Genomic DNA, 18188 nt, shown 5'->3' with positions numbered 1-18188 from the left:
AACATTTCCCCTCCCTATATAGCAGGAGGTATCACTGAACATTTAGGCTAAATTTATTAACTTTTACTCAGACCCATCCAGGCCTGAGTCCCTCTTCCCCTTCCCCTCTTTCCTGGGAGGGGATTCTTGAGCTTTCAACTGTACTTTGAGCACCCACTTCATCAGCCCTGATTTGCTTAGGGCCTCCTGGGGCTAAACATGTTCCTGTTATTTTTGCTAGCGAGAACATGTTTTATGGAGTGTGGTCTTTTTTCAGGACAAAGGACAATCTCACCAGATATTCCCAATGCTGCAAAGTCCATGTTCCTTTTTTCACAGGGAGTAAATCCCCTCTCTACCTCCTGGGAAGACAAAGAAATATGACATCGGGTGGAACTCTGTTCCATGGTTTTGACTCAGAATAGCTCCCATCCCACTCTCAGTAGTCATCAGTTGCAGAAAAAATGGTTCTTCCACCTGGGATATGCTAAACTGGGACCCTGGAATTTAAGAATCAGCTCTACTCTCTGTTGATCAGGGGAGTGCCACTCCTGTTCCAGGATTACTCCGAGGTAGTTTTTTTGCTCGGAGCAGAGCGGGGCTTTCTTTGGGCTTATCTTCAACGCAGTTTCCTGAATCATTTGTAACAGCCTCTCCAATTCCTCCAGATTCTTTTCCCTGGTCTGAATGCAAACCAGGATATCATGCATATAAAAAAATTACACTGTCTCTCCTGGGCATTCCTGCCCACATCTTGACTCGGGCATTGATCCAGCCCATGGAGACCCTACGAAAACACAATTGCTTCCCTTAAAAGGTAAAAAGCAGATTTGTAATAGCTGTCCAAATGTAAAGGGATAACAGAGAAAGCATTGGCCAAATCTAAAACTGAAAATCACTGAGCCACTCCTACAATGGAGGCCATCCCCTCCTAATATCTAGCCATCAGCCAGCTCACCCAATTCGGAGGGGGGAGGAGGGGAAATCCACTACCAGCCTCCAAGTTTTGTTATCACCTTTAAGGAATGGCCACAGAACACCATTATTGGGGCTTATCTGTTCCACCAAAATTCCTTGGCCCAAAAGCCCATCACATGTTTGTTTCAGACTGGCTTTTGCCTCTTATTGCTTCTGGGGTGGGGGAGCAGGGTGTATGACTAATATTTCTGTACCATTTTTAACACGTTCTTATTTTTGGCCCAAATGTCACAGCATTTCTCTGCAATTGCTAGGATTTCTGGGGGCCACATGGGACAATTCAGTTCTTCAGATATCTTAAGAGATGCTCCAGTAGCTTGCTGAAATCTCCACTGGCTCCCAGGGCACGTCAGGGGCCGTTTCCCATAGGATCTGTTAGTAAAATCAACTAACACTCTTAATTCTCTCAAGACATCAATTCCCAGGATCCCTTCTCCTCCCAAATCCATTGAACCATACTGCCCTTTTATTTCTCCTCTTCCCTACTCAATGCAAAATGTTTCGGCAAAAGGGAACAACTCTCTGTGCCTCATTAAACTCCTGCAAGGTTTTAACTCCAGCCGGTGATTCAAATAGGTTCTTATTCTGGGTACTAATCAAGGAATAGGTGGCACCTATATATAACAAATTCTATCCAAACACCCCTCCTTCAAACTCCACATAAACTGTGAACCTCCCCCAACCCATCAGTGTCCAAAATCAGGAGAACTGGGGGCAACTGGCCTCCCCACGGGGAGGCAATGGGAGGTGCACTTGGGATCTTCCCTTCATGCTCAGCCAGCCTTAATAAAATTTCTGGGATGGAAAAGCCACCTATTTGGTCCTTCAGTTCATACCTTAGGCGCTGTCTCCAAATTTCCACCCCCCAGGGATCAGGGGCTCTGCTCGACTTTTGTACCGCCAGTCTCCCTTCTCTTTCCTTTCTTCCCTTTAGCTCTCAAATAAACTACAATCTTTGGGCCCAATCCTTCTTTTGTTAATCTACTTTTTTTCTCAAAACTGCTTTCCAGGCAGTAGTTAGGATCATTAGCAAAGTAAATTTTCCTGTTGCTTGGCAACGATATTTTCAAGGACAGTAAAATACGTTTAGTAAAGTAAAGCCAGCTGGGCTTTAACTCTTAACTTTCAAAACAAAAACACACAAAGGCAAAAAACAGCAGATGGGGGAAGAGAGGGGAGGAGAGAGAAGAAATGGAAAGGGCGAGCAAAGAAAGTGTGTGTGAAGATTGACGTGAGAGAAGGGGAATTTAAGCCAAGAAAAACTATGGACAGCATCAACAAATATAGAAGTAGGGCTCTGTGAGCCAAAGCATCCAGGAACCCAAACCTCTAGTCCTTATCTTGGCTCCAAGAGGAGAATGGGAATTGCCACCACATCCACTGGAGTGAAACCAGGGGTGCCAGCTATGCTTGCCAGCCACCACAAGGCTGTGCTCCAGTTTAACATACCAACCAATTTCCCTGGGGTCTCATTTCAGATGAGAAGGGCCTGACTTCTACCCATTCTTCCCCTCGTTGGTTACCCCCTTGGAGACCAATCTTCCTCAGCATGGCACCTATGGGTGTGGATGTCTGCAGCTCTTCCAGTGTTTCAAGCAAGGGACCATACAGAGATTGCCCAGAAGAGCTCAAAGGAAATGGAAGTTCATAGGGATCATCCTTCTCATCATCATCATAATAAGGATACAAATGAGGGTCCTCCTCTGACCCATCCCCCCTCCCCAGACTACAACTTCCTCTAATTACAGCCACTATTCCCTTCTGCTCTCCAAACCCTGCCTCTTACATTCCCCAGGGTCTGCCTGGGTCTTATCCTTGAGACCCCTTCAGTAAGATTCTAAAAGTTCTTTCACTCTCCACTGTCTGCTATTTCAATCCAGACACTTCCTGCTGCACCCTATTATTCTGTCGCTTACAGTCACACCCCTGCTTATGCAATTCCACTGTCTGAGCCCAGAGCATGTCTGACTCAGGTTTCAGGCTGGATATCTTTTTGTTTTTTTTCAACATTATCTTTAATTCCTCTATTTCTGTCTTTAACTGATCCCTCTCTTTATCTACTGCCATCGCTACCATCTTCTTACAGAGTTGCAGGAATTCTCCAGGGCCAGTCAAGACTCCTGGTTTCCAGGGTCTGTTACCATGTTTCTGTATAAAATCAGTCAAGCTGTCTCCCAACATCATTTTCAACTGTTCTTCCTTACCAGATGTTTCCTTTCCTTTGGACAAAATTCCTCACTTGACCAGGCTGCCAGTCTGAGCTCTAAGTACCAGTAACAGAATGTATCCATTAATTGACTTGCGAGCTAGAACACAAAAGCCATAGGCTGTGACCCCACTTCACTGTCCTCTACTTCCTATTGCAATAAACAACTAGCAATTTGCACCAACAGACGCCTTCCTTTCCACCATCTCACTGGGGCCACCAGTTCTGTTACTTGGAGTTTTGCTAAAGCCAAAACTCTTGGTAACTTTACTTTTTGCAAGGCACTGGCAGGAAATACGTCAGTGGGGATAGAGGCCATCTGACCAATAGCTAGTTGATGCAAGCAGGCAAACAAAAGTGCTTTCACTCAAAGCTTCTACTTTATTTAGTCTCCAGCACTTACACAGGTCTGCAACAGGTTAGTTAATATTTACTCAGGGTCTTGATGAGGTCTCGATTGGATTTCTATAGATGTCCAGAGGCCAACCTTCCATCTGCTGGGGAACTTGAGAGGTATCCAAGGTCTTCAACAGTCCACCAAGCTCAGATTTCTTCCTCTTTTTATACCCAATTTGTTAGTACTACATAGCTTGTTGATCAAAAAACAAAAACCAACTCCTCACCCCAAACTGCTGAGAAGAAGCTAAGTTAAGTGTGGAGTTTTCCATCAGTTAACCAGCTGTATTTCACATAGCAATAGTTAACTATTGCCAGACTTTCCATCTTGTAAAACCACATGTTTTGTCAAAAAGCTGAAGTCAGGAGGGAACAGGGTCATGTTTATGTCTCATGGTCACTCATATCCCCCCTCTCCTCCTGGTCTGTTATTTGTGCTAAAGCTTCAGAATGGCCTTTCTAGCTACTTTCTGCAATGAGCATAACAATTGGCATTCCAGCTATGAGCAGTGGTGTAAGGATGTTACTGGGCTCTGGGCTATCAAAATTTTCCCCCTCCTACATAGAATAGTTTATATAACTTGTTAATTTTTTTTAAATGTGTCTGTGACAGGGTGCTGGGCTGGGACTCCTAAACCAGCCCTCTGCCATGCTAACTCTAATTAAGGAAACTAAATTGAAGCTGTCTAGAGAAACCTGCACCTGATTGACAAAAGGGAAACAGCAGACTGGCCTTACCATGAGGCGAACTGAGGCAGCCGCCTCAAGAGCCAGACTGTGGCGGGGTGCCACTAGGACCCAGAGTGTAGAAAATTGTGTCTGCTGCTGGTGCATATGTATTCTCTCTGCTCTAGATGCACAGAGATGGTGGAGTGCTGTGCTGGAGGAAGGAGGGCACAAGATACATAACAGGCATGCAGGAGAAAAGGTGAGAGGGAATAACAGAAAGCAGCAGGAGCTGCAGGGAGAGAGAGGAGGAGAAGCCTCTCTAGCACCCCCAGAAGCCTGGATGATTAACGCCAGCTTCTCAGGGAGCTTCCTGTTTCCTGCTGCTTCCCTGAACCCACTTGAGGAGAACAGGCAGTCAGCTGAAGTAGTAGGAGCCAGTTAGGCCCTTAATATGCTGATATCTTCCCTCACTCAGGCCCTGCTACCAGCCTGCTTATTTGTCCCCTTCAATTGAGTGTTGAGAGACTCTATAGCTGGCACAGAACAGCAGTCATGAGTGAAAGAAGAAAACGCCCCTCTGGGGCAGCATTCAGAAAAAGAAAGAAAGCAAAGGAAGCTTTTCTATCTACGCAGGTAGGAGCTCTCCTGAGATACATAGACACAAATGTTCACGGAGAGCCTTCCATCCCCAGTGAGGATGTGAGTGGTGAGGAGATGTCTGATCTTCCAATTAGTCAGAGTGCAGGTGACCTGGCAGCTACTGCAGCATCCATATCTCCACCTCAAATGGATATAACCATGAACATTCCTAAAAAAAAGTGTCGATCAGAGAAGAATGTCGTGGAGGCGCAAGAAACAGCTGCTGCTGAGTTTAGTTCCTTAAGTCTAGATGATCCAAGACTGTGGAACTACTTGAGCAGTAGACTGAGGGACTTCTTGTACTGCATGGGCCACAGCAAATGAAAAACTTCATGTTCCCCAAAGACAATGAAAATAGAAGTTTCCATCCAACACATTAGTGGCGTGAAATCCCCAATGATGACAAAGTGGAGAGGCCATGGCTTATGTACTCAAAAACCTAGAATGCTGCATACTGTTTTTGTTGCAAACTCTTCAAGTCTAATGTTCCAGCCACACTGGGTTCTACAGGAACAAAGGATTGCAAAAATCTGGCTAGAAATCTGGCATGCCATGAGAAGGCAGCAAATCACCAGAGAGCATTCCATAGGTGGAAAGAGCTTGAGATGAGACTAAAGTTAAAGGCACCATAGATTATCAGCATCTAGAGAAGATTGCATCAGAGTCTCTTTACTGGCAAAATGTTCTGAAAAGGCTCATTGCCGTTGTGAGAATGATTGTTACACAAAACCTAGCACTGCATGGCACTTCAGATCAGCTGTATGTGCCAAACAATGGAAACTTCCTTAAAATTGTGGAGCTGATGGCTGAGTTTCATGCTGTACTCCAGGGGCATCTAAGAACAGTCACCACCCAAGAAATGTACACACACCACTACCTTGGAAAAACAACTCAAAATGAGATCATACAGTTACTGGCAACAAAAGTCAAACAGAAGATTGTGGCAGATCTGAAGTCAGCAAGATATTACTCTGTTATTCTGGACTGCACACCTGACATCAGCCATATGGAGCAAATGATTTTAATGGTACATTTTGTAACAACAGAACCTTGTGAAGATGTCCCTGCAATTGTAACTGTCAGAGAAAATTTTCTAGAATTTATTGACATTGATGATACTACAGGAGCTGGTATGACGAATGTGCTTCTTAAAAAGCTGGAAGATACGGGAATTGTGATAGCTGACATGAGAGGTCAGTGCTACGATAATGGTGCCAACATGAGAGGAAAGAACAGAGGAGTGCAGACACAGATCCGAGAGTTAAACTCTCATGCTTTTTTTGTCCCATGCAGTTCTCATTCATTGATCTTGGTGGTCAGTGATGCAGCATCAGCTTCTAGTGAGGATGCTGAATTTTTTAGTAAAAAGAAAAGGAGTACTTGTGGCACCTTAGAGACTAACAAATTTATTTGAGTATAAGCCTTTGTGCTGCTACTCTGAAACCTGAATTTTTTAGTGTAATTCAAAGCACCTATGTATTTTTCTCTGCATCAACTCATTGATGGCAAATTTTGAAGCAACATGTGGGAACATCCTCTCTGACACCGAAACCACTGAGTGCCACATGATGGGAAAGTCGAGTGGAGGCGATGAAGCCTAACACACACCAAATTGGAAAGATAGATGATGCCATAATTGCCATGATGGAGGTTAATGCTATGACAAGAACTGTTCATGGGAGAACAGTGGCAAAGGGAAATGGAATCAAGAGAAACATATACAACTTCAAATTTCTGTGTGGCTTAGTGTTCTGGCATGATGTCTTATTGGCCATCTGAGGGATTTCAAAACATTCTGAAGAGTGCACAGAAGTTGGCGAAGAAACTTCACACTGAAGCTATTTTCCCACCCATTCAAGAATATAAGAGTCACCGAAGAAGAAGACATTTTGATTATGAGGCACGGGATAATCCCATAAGAGACCCCAAACAACAATTCAAAGTTGAATTCTTTAACCAGGTGCTAGATTGTGCAATAGTCAGTTGAAGAACGTTTCATGCAGCTCAAGGAACACAGCTGTATATTTGGGATGTTGTATGATATTCCAAAACTCCTCACTATACCTGAAGAAGACCTACCCCAGCAATGCAGGGCACTAGAGACAGTGTTGACACATTATGACATGCACAATATTGATGAGAGTGATTTAGGTGATTAACTGAAAGCCCTTTCAAGATACATTTCAGCAGGATCAACTCCAAAGGCAGTTCTGGAATATATGTGCACAAATAAGATGACCACCCTCTTTCCAAATGCTTTTGTTGTTCTGTGCATACTTCTAACACTTCCTGTAACAGTTGTCAGTGGAGAACGCAGCTTCTCGAAGCTGAAGTTCATAAAAAACACATCTACGCTCCACAATGACACAGGAGATGCTGGTCTGCCTTGCAACTATCTCAATAGAGCATGAGCTGGCCCAGACTGTGGACCTTCAGGAAGCAGTTCAAATCTTTGCAACCAAGAAGGCACAGAAAGCACCACTTTGATTATTCAAACATATAAAAATGCCAGTGTTTACTATGCAGACAAGAAAAGTTACATTTGCTGTTCAGGTGTTTGAAAGTTAAGTGTTACTTAAAATTTTTGAACAAGACATTTTAAGTTGTTAGTTCTCCTTTATTGGTTTAGGTAGCAGAGAAGTACCATGAGAAAAGTAGAACAGGAAGAAGGCAGAATTGAGACCTTTCAAATTTTTGGCCCAAGCGAGGGCACATGGGGGCATCATTTGAGCTCCCTGCCACAGGTGCCAAAATGTTGTGGGCTGGCCCTGGGAAACAGCTGCCAGCCTAATTAGCCTGGGACTTCATAAAAGCCTCAGAGGAAGGAAGCCGAACGGGGCAGACAAAAACGGGGGAAACCAGAAAGTGGAAGGAAAGTGGGAGTGCTTCTCTCCTGGCTGCAGAGGCTGGGAAATCCTTTAGACTGAAACCCCCATGCTGTATGTGGTGAGAAGGTGATGGGATTGCAGCACACTATAAATAAACTGCACCAGTGATTGCTGAACTGGAGTGTCTCTGAGTAGTTTTTGCAGCAGAGCAGAGGCAGGACCCTGGGAGGACCCAGCTATGCCCTGTTAGTGTCCTTAAATTGTTCAAATGAATGATTTTTTGTTAAGTACTTAAGATTGAATATATTTACACTGTGTAAATAATAATGTAACAACTTTCATTATGTTTATAAATAGCAAAAGGGTAAGCTTTTAGATTTGCTCTAAAGTGCTTTCAGATGTGTGTTACCCAAACTTGAACTATTATTGCACTTTAAGGAATCATCCTCAATTGGTAAATTATGAACAAGAGGGAGTCACCAGCAGGTCATTATGAGCTCATGAGACTGGGCTGATTCCCACCTGACCTGTTAAACTATCATTATATCCAGATGGAACACTGCTTCATATTTTGCACAAGTGGAAAGCCAGTCCCAGGAGAAAATTGTGTGATACATTTGCGTTGTGCAGAATAGAACGTGAAACACCCAAGATGCACTATAGACTTTAACTTGCCTTTAGCATCAACTAAAAGAGAAAAGGAGGCAAGGCACAGAGAGAGAAAAAACAAAAAATCTCTGCTTCAGGAGACAACACGAAGAGAGAAAAGAGCAACATTTCTCTTTCTTCATAAAAGGTCTAATTTATTGGAGGAACCAATTAATTACAGTATTCTTTGGATTAGTCTCTAACTTGACAATAAGAAGGAAATGGGAAAAAATGAGTTCCTCCAGTTCTCGAAATCCTTTGAAGATCCATGGTCAATGGCACAAATGTTTCTGAGATGTGGGGAGGTGGATCACAAGATTAAAAATAAAAAGTGACTGATATGCGAGTCCTAGGAAAAAGTTGTTTAGAACTCCTGCTCTGGAATAATATACTCTAACAAGAGGTTTATATTAAAAATATTTACCTTTCAAGAGTTTTTAAAATTTACTGTCAAGCAAATTGAAACACAATATCCCTACATTTTGTACTGACTTTCATATAATGTGACTGCTTAAAAATTTAATTTCCCAAATCAGGTGCAGTGATATAAATACAACTCTCTTTACAATGAAAATATTTAATTTTTATACCACACATATAACAAAACCATAACCCAATTGAACTTCCACTTCATGCTTTTCTTCCTACATAGTTTTTTTTCATTCTTTGATCATTGTAATGAGGTTAGCTGGAGCTTGTCTCTCTCTGGGGCGGCAGGGACCCCCACCGTCTCACTAAGTTCGGGAGGAGGTCTAGCAGGGAATTAGTCCAGCCGCAGAAGTCTTCCTCCGCGGCCTTTGTGAAGGCAGAAACAACACACTTAGTCGTCAGCCCAGGCCCTGGGTCAGGGCGGGGTAATGGTGAGTCAGGTGCTCAGGCCCTCAGGCGGGGCTGAGCAACAACGGTTTATCAACAGTGAGCCCAGGCCCTGGGTGCGAAGGCCTGGGAGAGAGGGAGACTGGTACCCACAAGTTGGGTAGCAGGGGGGATGCAGGCTGATGATGAAGACCCGCTGCTATGTCAGTGAGGATCCTGGCCACAACACACTGACATGGGTTCTGGCAGTGTCGCAGCAAGACTAGGGTCAGCTGCCCCTGGGCTACTTCCAGACTCCCCATCTTGAGGTACCTGGGTCAGAGTGGTATCCTCAGGGGGGTCCAATACCATGGGTTCTTCGAGATCGCTGTTGCAAGGCAAGCTGGGCCACTCTTCCGGGTAGTTGGCCTGGGGCAGGCTTGGCAACTCCTCCAGGTAGCTGGCCTGGGGCAGGCTTAGCAACTCCTCTGGGTAGCTGGCCTGGGACGGGCCTGGCCAGCCCTTGGTCTGCTGCAGGGGCTTCCCAAACAGGAAGTAAGTTGGAGGTATCTGCTCTCCAAGTGAGCTCTGGGGTCGGGCCTTTCTACTTCCTGTGCCTGACCCTTTGGGGGGTGGGCTTAGAGCTCCCCGGCTCCACCCACTGTGGTGTAAGGAGGGGCTCGTCTCTCTCTGGGGTGGCAGGGACCCACACTGCCTCACTACAATCATATTTATAAAATCTACTTGCTATGCTGCTATTATTGTATTAACTTATAGGCAATACAAATATTCATCACTTGGTACAGAATATATCTGATAACTAGTCCATAATACAAACTGTGACTCCTGGGGGAATTCTGCACCACTGCACATGTGCAGAATTTATGTCCCCTGCCAATTTTTTTGCTTCTCCGCAGAAAATGACTTTCTGATGTGGAAAAAAAGGGAAGCCACAAGAGCAGTAATGTAACCTTCCCCAGCAGTACGTTTTGAGTTTCCACAGCAGCTGGCAGAAAAGTAAATTACTGTAGGACAGGGGGAAGGACTGGGGAAGACCCATCTGGTGGCTTCTACTGTGCGCCGGGCTCAGTAGCTAGTTCCGGTTGGACTAGGGAGGATGTGACTTCCTCTTCCCCTGCATGGCATCCGGGCCTGGGTCAGACCCACACCCAGATTTGTCCCCCAGCTCCAGGGAGCTCTGGAAACTCTTCCCTCCGCGCCCCAATTCCTACATCCATTGCTCCTCAGCTGTAGGGGGAGGGATCACTGTATGGGGAGCTGCTCCACTAACCATTGTACATCCAGGCTCCCTCATACCCAAATCCTCCTGCTGAGCCTCACATCCATCACACACAGAGGAGCCCCACTTCCGCTGCATCTGGACCATGCCAATGAGCCACTCACACCTGGATCTGCACCTCACCGAGGCCCAACCAGCTGCACCTGGATCACTACCCCACTGAGCCCCACTCCCCCAGCATCTGGACTCTGCACTGAGATCCCCACATTCAGACCCCCCCCGCCACGCCCTATCTCCCCACACCTCCCTGCTGAGCCCCAACCACCTTCACCTGGACCCTCCTGCAGCATCCCATTACCGTTGCATCCAGAACCCCCTAACAAGTCCCTGTGCATTCAGATACCCCCACACTCGGATACCCCACTGATCCACCCACACCCAGATAGCTCCACACAGAACCCTCTCAATCCACACTTGGATCCCTCCACACTAAGCCCCTCCACACGTGGATCCTGCTGGTCTGAGTCTGCCTGCCCACACCTGGTGCACCTGACATAGAGGGGCAGGATACTGGGGTGTTTCTGGGGCAGGTCCGGTCCTTGTGCTATCAGGGTTGGGTGCAGCCTCACCGCTGAGTCTGTGTCCCAGGGGGAGCTGCAGGATGATCTTCCACCTCCGTTCAGCCAGTGGCCTGTGCTCCCCAATGCCATGCTACAGAATTTTTAATTTTTTGGTGCAGAATGCCCTCAGGAGTACAACTGTGAATACATGCATTTGACTGTCATTAAAGTCAATGGGAGCTGTGCACCTGTGTCCGAGAGGAGAGTTTAGCTCTTTATTTAGGATTGGAATCTGTTTAGTTGTAAGAAGTACTCATCAGAGTCAAGTGAATATGAACAGGCTATACAGTGCCATATATTCATATCTTAAATGACATTGCTATAAAGCAAGGACATTATCAAATAGGTCCATTTTGTGGGCACCTGAAAAAACTAACTCTTTTCTCCTTCATACTAAAGTTTATGAGAGCTAGCTGATTGGGTAATAGAACAGACCTGTAGTGTTCTGACTAGCTGGACATGATATTAAGCATTTGATTTTTCAAAAAATGTAATCAAATGCTTAATATTTTGCCAATCACAAAACATCCGTTTCACTGACTTCTTCTGTAATCTGTATTAAATGTCTGGCCTGGCAAAAAGTCAGCCCTGGATAAGAAAGCAAAAAGGTAGACTAAAGCCATCTTTGCACCAACACACTGCCAAGTAGTGCACACATGAAGATTTCTGTTCATGTGCTTGGTCTTGATTGTGATAATGTTGCCCACTGTTTCAGTGAGGGACATTATACTAATGTTTATATGTTCTGCATTCTATCAGTTTTATCAGCTTATTGTTATGATTCTCAACCATTAGGAGATATGCTCAATTTTAAATTTTAAGTTAGAATAACCTACTTTGCTTTCTCCATTTGGATGAATCACTGTAGATGTCAGGCCAATAAAACTGTGTTGAAGAGGCTAAATTCTGATCTGCATCAGTATACACCAGTGGAAAATTTGGCTGCAAGTCTTTTGGTTATGGATACACCTTATTGATTCATTATCAGTTTGGATGCCATCTGTCTAGAAATGTAGGAAAGACACTAGGCCATAAGTAATATCTATATCTATGCAAATAGAGTTAGGAATCATCCACTTCACAAATACATTAAAATAACCTATCATAGACATCCAAACCTTAGGATTACATTTTCTACCATTCTAGACATTGTATATTGATTTTATGGGCATAATGTTAAATATATATATATATATATATATATATATCAGCTACAGTCACATTCCATCATGTACTCTGATGGCATATCCTAACTTGACATAATCAGAAGAATTTAATATAAACAATTTCTAAAATTACCACCTTTGCTCTGATCATTTCTCACTTTCATGTAGCTAAAAACATAGAGCCTGAAGAAACTGTGCCTGACAAGTGATGCTGAGACCCATCTAATCTCCATCTCAAGAAGTGCTTAGCACCTTGCAGAATCAGTCTCTTTAGATCCTTTTATTCTAAATGAAAACAGGTATCTAAACATAAGTCAGATTTTTCACTGTCTAGATAAAGGACAGACAGGGAAGAGGAGAGTTAAAGTATAAAGGAATAACATATTAAGACTAGGTGTGTCAGGATCACAAATCCCATTGACTTTCAATAGAACCTGTACTACTAAATCATATAGGACTTTTGAAAATCCCACCTGTAAGGAATGGTGTCATGTGTGAGGAAATCACTGGGGCATGGTGATCAGAAAAAAGAATGGAGATTACACAGCAAGTGGTCTGTATGATGGATTTTGGTGGTGACTTCAAAGGCCAGGATTTTCAAAAGTCTTTGTGCAAAACCAAAGGACTATACACACACACACACACACACACACACACACACACACGAGCATCTACAGGAATTAAAAAAACAGGTTATAAGTGCAAAAATACAATACGTAGGGAAAACAAAAACACAAGCTAAGAGGAACACACAATAAAATATGAAACAGTCAAGTTAAAGCAATGGGAGAGGGGGCGTCATTCAAGGTAATAATATAAATCCCAGGTATTTTGTTTGTACAAATGAAAGTCTAGTAAGATTTAAAAAAAAAGACATTTTAAACCAAAGGACTAAAACAGAAGGCAAAAGAAAGAAAGGATGGGAAAATGCAACCAATATGTACCCTCATGCACCGTTTAGATACATTTAGAAACCAAGACAAGTGTTGGAACTGATGATGATTTTAGATAAAAGGAAAATTGAAACGAAAAACGTAGCTTTGAGAAAGCTATAACCCAAAACAGACTTTCTGCACAGAAAGACTAGGAAGACAACATCCCCAACTACTGTAGGTTTCTTAATACAGGAAACTGCTCCAGCACAGATATATGAAGATGTGCAAAATGTTAATATTGGATCTGTCTCAGCTTTTTGGAAATATGAATGGTCAGATTGTGGTATTAAGGCATTGGCTTGACCTGGAAAAGCACAGGGCCAGGTGTACTATCCCTTTTGGTGGTGGGCTTGCTTAATGTGCTCCTAGGCAGCTCTGCTAGTTACTGTGGAAGGGAAAGTCTCACCTTCACACTCATCTTTTGGGGTGATTTGCATCCCCAAAAGCACTAATAGGGATTAGTGCCTACACATTCTGGAATGCAAGAGTCTTACCTGGAAGAAGAAAGACTTCTCTGTGCATTCAGATTTCTCTGTGCATTCATATTAGGTTCAAGATCACCCTGAGCCAAAATATAAGAGGAAAGATCCTCAGCCGGTACATATTGGTATATATTCATTCAGTGTAGCTATACAAATTTCACCAATGAGAAATTTGGCTTTAGAGCTTTTTAGAGCTTTGTGGAACTTGACACTGAGTGTGTAAAGGTTTGTTAGAACATTTTTCAGTTTCAGTTCATATGGGCTTGCATTTTCTGAGTTTTGCTTTGCGTTTTGTTTTCAGAGTTAAAATCAGCTGATTGAAATCATACCCACCACAAGAATTTGCATATAGTCTTTGGTGGACACAAATCTTAACTAGGACTGCTTGCAATTTGGTCCAGGCTCACCAAATTATTTCTGAAGTTTTTTTAACAAAAGTTGTGTGTCCCTTCCTGATTTGGGATTTCCCTATGAAAGCATTGCACATCTATAACCTATTCAAATACAAACCTGGAGATGGAAACCCCTTATCTTGAAAAGCAAGGTAGACAGTATGATATTTTGCCAAGTGCACTTTTTCTAAATAGGACCTCTAAAAATGTTGTCATCTATTACAAATAACATCTCTTATCCATTCAATATGGCCACTGAGCTTGTCAGTACTGAGTGGTACCATGAAGTGCCATACTTGTCATTTCTATATCAATAATCCTGGTTTCTCCCTTCCAAAAGGAAATTCAGAAATGTAATAAATATACAATGTGTTTTATACAGACAAGAAAATAGTAATAGTTAAATGGCAAATGCTCAGTTGTTTCTCTCTTTTGTATAGAAATGTGTCTGGAAAGTTTTCTGACACTCTACACAGCACACATCAGCATGGTGTCTGAGGGTATCATAAAATTTGATGCGTTTCCAGGACAGGACAACACTGAGGGGACTTCAGAACATCTTCCCAACACTCCAGCCTTAGCTGCATAAACACAGATCTGATGTGGCCCAAGATTCAAATAGTTTAAGACGGGAAGGGACCATTAGATCATCTACTCTGACCTCCTGCATATCACAGGCCCTCAAATGTCACCCAATTACTCCTATACTGAGACCATTAACTTGTGCTTACTAAAGCATATCTTCCAGAAAGGCATCCAGTCATGAGCTGAAGATATCAGAAGATGGAGACTCTGCCATTTCCTCTTGTAATTTATTTCAGTATTTAGTCACCCTCACTTAAAATGTGCATCTTACTTCCAGTTTGAATTTGTTTGGCTTCAGCTTTCAGCCTCTGATTCTTATTATGCCTTTCTCTGTTTGATAAGAGAGCCATTTAGTACCCTGCATTTTCTCTCTATGAAGGTATGTATACGGTTTAACCAAGTCACTTCTGAATGTGTCTATGAACCACATGCACAATTCCCTTGTTACCTATCAGCTCTGTGTTCTTGGGAAACCAGGGCACAGTATCCAGCCTGTCTGACTCATGAAGGACCTCCCCCCCCACCCACCCCCACACACAGCCTCTGCTTGAACCAAAACCAATCAGAAGAAAGACTTACAAAAAGCACTGAAAAGGCAGTGGGAGATACACCTAAACCCCTGGGACAAGGGTGACAGGATTAAGGAAACTCCCCTAGCCTCATTTTCATCAAAGATGGGACAGGAAGGCATGTCCATTAGCATACAGAATTGAGAACAGAGATTCCAAGGCAAGAACGGCACTGACCTCTGGGACCAGTAAAGCAGGGAAGCACTGCATCATGGGGGATCTCTGCTCCAGATGTTAATGAACCTACGCCTGCACACACCCAGCTCAGTAGTTATCAGACCAATTCTAGTAATAAATCCTTTATTGGTACCCAAAATACTGAAGCTTCCTAATTCCATTGTGAGCTCCCTCCAAGGAACACTGCCCACAGCCAGGAATGGTCAATTCCTATTTTCCAGCCTGAATAAAACAACTTTGGTATACTCCCTTGAGGCATCAGTTTACCCATAAGCAAATCTAGTGTTCTTCCTTGAATCATTGTTGTTTCCCTACAAAAAAAACAAAAAAAAAACAAAAAAAACCCTACCCACTCTCAGGTAAGTGTTCTAATGTCTGGATTCAAAATCTGCATCAGTTCCATTGGGACTTCATCTTCTCCTGACTGATTGTGCTGGGGGCTCTGCCTCTCTCCAGCACTCCGGACCCTCAGCTGCCACTATCACCTAGGAACCCCGACCGGTTCAAGCTTCACGGGGTGGTGAGAACCCTACTCTCTCTCTTTCCCGCCCCCACCCCACGCTAGGTACAGCTTTCTAACCCTGACTTGTGTGGTCAGGTATAGGTTTCTAAACCTGACTTTTGTAGTCAAATTAAGCTAGATTTAATATTGTAACTGTTTCGTTTGTTTGGCTCTCCTTGTATGGAGATTACCTTGCAATAAATAACTTTTATGGTTAAGCTGGTTGATTCCCTCCCTCCTTCTCTCTCTTTTGCATTTTTGGCTTCCCTATTTGCTCTGCAGCAACGTTCCTCTTACCTAAGCTACAGATCCCTGCAGCACCCAAAACTCCAGTAGGGTTTGCTCATCAAGTGAGTTACTACCAGAACAGTTGTAACGTGAAAGTGGAGATAGGGATGTGCTGAACCTGTGGCATAGGAGGGTGGCAGCTTGGAAGTGCTGCTCGACCCAGCCTGCTGAGTCCAGGGACATCTAAGGGGACAGCTTGGGAGTGCTGATTAACCCAGTCTTCTCAGACATGCTCTGTTAATGTGTGTGTTCATCTGATTCTGGGACTGGAGGAACCCAGCCCTGGGGAACCTAGGTCCTGCAAGATAGCTCCATTAGGAAGGAACTTGCAGAAGGGAGAAGTAGAGCTCTGTATGAGAACACAAGTGACACAAGCAGTACATTGATAGAATTACAGAACTCCCCCCCCCCCCCAGAAGAGTAACCCTAATAAATGAGCATACCCAGGGTAATGGGCAAACCTGGTAACACCCCGTATGTTATAAATGGCAATTAAATAGCATGCAAGAATTATTCTGAGCATAGTAAGCATTCACTGTAATGTCTTTGAACCACCAATGTTTGGGTTTTTTCCAAGGCTGATGGATATTGCAGTTCTTTTGATGTGAAAATTTGAAATCTAACTGAAAGATCCAAATTGAAAGAACCTGGTAGTCACAGTACTTTCTACAGAAGAAATAAATAGGGTTTTTTGGAGCTGATTTCTAAACAAAGGGAAAAAAAAAGTTTACCCAGCATGCCCTTTTCATCATTGTCATAAAAAATGTTTCAGTGTTAACAAACATTCCAGCAGCTTATTACCTCATGAGTTTATTGCAATGTATATGAAATTTAGCAGTGACCAAAAAAATAAAATTCTTCCACTTAAGGAGACTTAGCCATAAGCTTAACCAACTCAGAAATGACCACAACTCCAGTTAAACCTAGATGCCCAATTTTACAATTACTTAAGATATTATCAAATGATTAATATGACACTTGTTAAAACATTTAACACATCCTTCAAGCCAATTGTACTGTATCCTTCTGAGATCATATAAAGTGAGAGAGAATGATTATACATCGTAGTTTCCCCCCCACACACACAATTTTTCCCCCAAAGATTTGAAGATTTGGCTCTTTAAATGTGTTCTTTCTTTGTTTTTCCTGATGTGAAAAAAGCAGCAGCCAGTCTGAAGGTATAGGTTTTGCTCTTTGTAGCCAGAAGATATAATAAGATTTAGGGAAGGTTCAAGTTGGTTTCTATTGCATTAGAACCAATATCCTTACATTAAAAATCCAACCATTTCAGTAAGACAAAATGAGACAAGGGAAAATTCAAAAAGCTAAAGCTACTGCCTAACGACATTGAGGTTATAGCCCAAGCAAGGCTATATACACAGTTTACCTGGGTTTTCAGAAAGGACTTTTGTGAAATACAAAATGACAGGCTGCTGATTAGGCATGAAGCACCCGGGATCCAGGCAGCACACAAGAGAAAATATGCTGAAGACAGTGTCTTTGTAAAGGACAGTGTTTACTTGGGTCTCTCAGAGGTCAATTGTTAGCGTCAGACCCTATTTATATAAAGGCCTGACAAGAAAAGAAAAAAAAGCATGGGAATAAGTGAGAAGTTCAAAAGGGTGTAATTGCTGCCCCGTCGGCATCACGGTTGCCTACTGAAGAATCATTCAGGGCTTGCTTGCTTGCCCTTTAGAAAATGCTTACCTTATTTTAGGCACAGAAATGAGATGAAATTAGCTCCTTTCTCTTTATTAGCTCTCAAACTGCCCTCCTGTCCCCAGACGAAATCATTAACATAGGTGCAATCTAGCAGATTAGTTACAGCCCTATGATTACAACTACTATGATTCGGCAAAGCATTTAAGCACATGCTTTATTTTAAGCATGAGAACAACTCCTTGGAAGTAAATAGGACTGCTGATGTACTAATGTTAAGTATGTGCTTAAGGCAGAAGTCGGCAAACTTTCAGAAGTGGTGTGCCAACTCTTCATTTAGTCACTTTAATTTAAGGTTTCACGTGATGGTAATACGTTTTAATGTTTTTTGAAGGTCTCTCTCACTGTAAGTCTATATTATATAACTAAACTGTT

General features: G+C 43.1%; 1 long non-coding RNA gene across 1 annotated transcript; it reads right to left on the bottom strand.

Moving 5' to 3' along the window:
• Nucleotides 1–1075: 1075 nt before the first annotated feature.
• Nucleotides 1076–9561, bottom strand: LOC122458504. Its single transcript, XR_006278545.1, has 3 exons — nt 9472–9561; nt 3598–3720; nt 1076–1329 (listed from the first exon to the last, which is right to left on the bottom strand). It is a non-coding gene; the product is annotated as an uncharacterized LOC122458504 (long non-coding RNA).
• Between the last annotated feature and the right edge of the window lie 8627 nt (nt 9562–18188).

Source organism: Dermochelys coriacea, chromosome 2, assembly GCF_009764565.3.
Source record: "Dermochelys coriacea isolate rDerCor1 chromosome 2, rDerCor1.pri.v4, whole genome shotgun sequence".
NCBI lineage: Eukaryota > Metazoa > Chordata > Testudines > Dermochelyidae > Dermochelys > Dermochelys coriacea.
The sequence above is the reverse complement of the archived record's forward strand: the minus strand, read 5'-3'. Positions and strand labels throughout refer to the sequence as shown.